This window comes from Asparagus officinalis, chromosome 3 (genome assembly GCF_001876935.1).
Source record: "Asparagus officinalis chromosome 3, Aspof.V1, whole genome shotgun sequence".
NCBI classification, from domain to species: domain Eukaryota; kingdom Viridiplantae; phylum Streptophyta; class Magnoliopsida; order Asparagales; family Asparagaceae; genus Asparagus; species Asparagus officinalis.
In genome coordinates, this window is record NC_033796.1 from 3,273,035 (window position 1) to 3,276,462 (window position 3,428).

Consider the following 3,428-nt stretch of genomic DNA (forward strand, 5'->3'; position numbering starts at 1 on the left):
GGGAGCGAGATTCCAATATGCTACAAAATTGATGAGTACCGATCGTACTACTCGAAAAATTAATTGGGAACTCTTAAAGAGTAATGTTAATTCTAGGGTTAATGTCACATAACCCCCCTTGAACTATGTGGGGTGTCGCATGCGATACCCTAAGATTTCGTCCCACGTCGGCTACTGATCGGGTGTTTGATTGGTTTAAATGATGGGTATTGAGAGTCAAGTATGATATTGACTAGTCAATTTGCCAATAGATTGAGCCGGATCCTATGGCTTGCATCGCGTCTCAAGTGAAATTTGGTCCTGAAATGCTACAATTGTAACTTTAGAACAACCAGTAATCATAATTGAAGATTTGGGGTTTAATAATCGGAGAATGCTCACAACGTCAAAATGATTGGATAGGATGGACAGTGACCTTATCAATAATAAGGCGCCACGGCTTGTGGTGTGCCTACCCATGATTCATGAGCATGTTACTTGTATGAAGCCTTGAGGAACTAGAGTTGAACTATTTATATCTTGATCTTGACAAGAGGTTAAAAGAATATTAGTTGGAAATAGAAGGGGAGTGGTATAAAGTAGTGTTTATGTACTGAAAATTAATGTATGGTTTAGTTGAGGTTTGATTGATTTTGAGGGTCCATCGATCTCCTTCCATAGTTGATTCTCATGTTGTAGATTTCGAGTATTAACTTCCTACTAAGCAAGTAATAAAGATTAGTGATTTCCTACACAAATAATAAGGAAAGATTAGAGGCCCCGGATATTATTTCCTTCAACGTGCCCTCTAACATTTAAATTAGCTATTGCTCTGATTAATCTATAGAAAAGTAGAGTATTCTTCTTGACTATTTTTGGTATTAAAATTGTGTACCTTAGTATGGTGGAAGTTGTCATTGTTTGTAGAGGATTTACGGGGGCATATGTTGGTAATTTGGTTGAGCTTGTGTAGTGATGGCTCAGACCATGCTTTACACGTGTTGGAATCTGGTTGGATGTGTCGCTCTTGCAACAATGATGGTACTGTTGAAGTAATGGCTTGTCCGAGGAGCTCTGAAGGCTCTGACATAATGACTTTGATGCTGCATTAATGTCAATGGCGATTGGCTAGCAATATGCGGGCACTTACTATTCATGTATTAAATGTGATGCGACTTTTGATGGCGTTTGGCAGGATATCTCACTGTTCAAGACGCACATTACTGGGTCCGATTGGAGAACGCCTTTCATTTCATAGTCTGACATCCAACAGATCCGGGGCCGGACATGCCTTTCGTCTCGAGTCGTGTGGGCAGGTTGGCTGGTCCAGCATCCAGGTCGCATTCGCTGCTTCGGGAGACGAGCAACTGATGACTACACGCGGCCACCCCTTGAGGCTGTTGTGCGCAGCGGAAATTTCGCGAGCAACTGATGACTACACGCGGCCACCCCTTGAGGCTGTTGTGCGCAGCGGAAATTTCGGCAGCACATCTGGTGCACAACAAGAGAGTATGATTACAACTAAAATTCCCGTCTCACCAAGGAAACAAGAATCGAAAGTGATATATCTCAACAAAGTGGGATATACACTCTTCCTCTTTTTAGTTCTAGGACTGACTTATCGAGGGAACCTAACAAGCTATTACAAATCACAGCAAGACAAACGGATTTTACGTGGTTCGGCAAGTTGCCTACGTCCACGGGGCAAGGAGGGGATGGATTTTACTAATAGAGAGAGAGAGAGAGAGAGAGAGTACAAATGGAGATTACAAAATCACTCAAAACTCACAATTTAATCTCTCAAACAAAACTCTCAAATCTCCACTTCGATCTGAAAAACTCCCTACTTTTCTTCTCAAAAACAGCCGCCAAACACCCTCGTCAGCCGACTAAAAACCCTCACGTCACGTTTTTTTTCTTGCACAAAACCCTAGAAGAAGTCTGTGTTGGTATTTATAGGAAAAGAATCACTGCAAGAGGATTTCAGATGTGTCTGCTAAACTCAGGAACACCCTCGTGGGTGTGGGCGTCTGTCTCACACGGAAAGGGACACACGCGTAGGTGTGGTCCCCACTCATAATTATCCACCTCGTACATCATTTGATAAACCTCAAATTATGGACGAATACTAGAAGAACATCGCGAACATCAACAGAGAGATACGAAACACGAAACCATTCAAATGTCTCACTTGTTGCGTCCAATATGAAGTGGAGTAAATCCACGACAACGGACTCAATCCACAATAAGTCGGAAACCCAAACGAGAGCTCAATCAATCGCCCACCATCAAAACCAACTAATCCAACCGGTCTGCATCGTAAAGACTGCTTATGTATCCTCTTGCCTAAGGAATCAAGCCTCACGTAGTTCACCCAAATAGCCTCCAAAGGCTTCAACATCGAAGAATGTTCAAAAGCGTCAAACAATGACCAAACTTAACACCTGAAACAACTTTGGTCAACATATCCGTAGGGTTGTCATTTGTGTGAATTTTCTCCAATATAACATCTTCATCATCCAAGACATCACGAACGAAGTGGAATCTGACATCAATGTGCTTCGTGCGTGCATGATAGACCTAGTTTTTCGCCAAATAGATAGCCGACATGCTATTACAATATACCCGAATGGTCTCCTGTGATATCCCTAAGTCCTCCAACAATCCATACAACCACAAAACCTCCTTCACAGCTTCAGTCACCGCCATATACTCCGCCTCTGTAGTAGAGAGAGCCACTGTAGACTGAAGTGTACATCTCCAATATACCGGTGCTCCTACCAATGTGAACGCATACCCAGAAGTAGACCGACGCTTGTCAAGATCCCCCGCATAATCTGAATCCACATATCCAATACAATCCTGCCCTATCTCCATATTCTTCTGAAATACCAAACCAACACCCACGATACCTTTGATATACCGAAGGATCCACTTCATCTCAAACTCGAATATCTTCTTCGCCTCTCCAAGATCATTCATCTCAAACTCGAATAACATCTCCTTTTTTAACTTTCGAATAGCCGAAGAATTTGTGGAGGCAATAAGTATATCATCAACATATAATAACAAATAGATGTACTCACCATCCTGTAGCTTGTGCATGTAAACATATGGGTCATATGGGCTTCTTGTGTACCCTCGGCCAATCATAAAGCCGTCGAATCTCTTGTACCAGTGTCGCGACGATTGCTTCAATCCATAAAGAGACTTCTTCAGCTTGCGAACTAATTCCTCGTTTCCTGCAGCTTTAAACCCCATAGGTTGTGTCATGTAGATCTCCTTATCTAAATCTCCATGTAGAAAGACTGTCTTCACATCCATATGGACCAAATCAAAATCCAGTGGTACCACCAATGCCAACATAATCCTAATCGACGAATGCTTTACAACAGGTGAGAATACCTCGTTGTAATCAATGCCCTCAAGTTGTACATAACCCTTGGTAA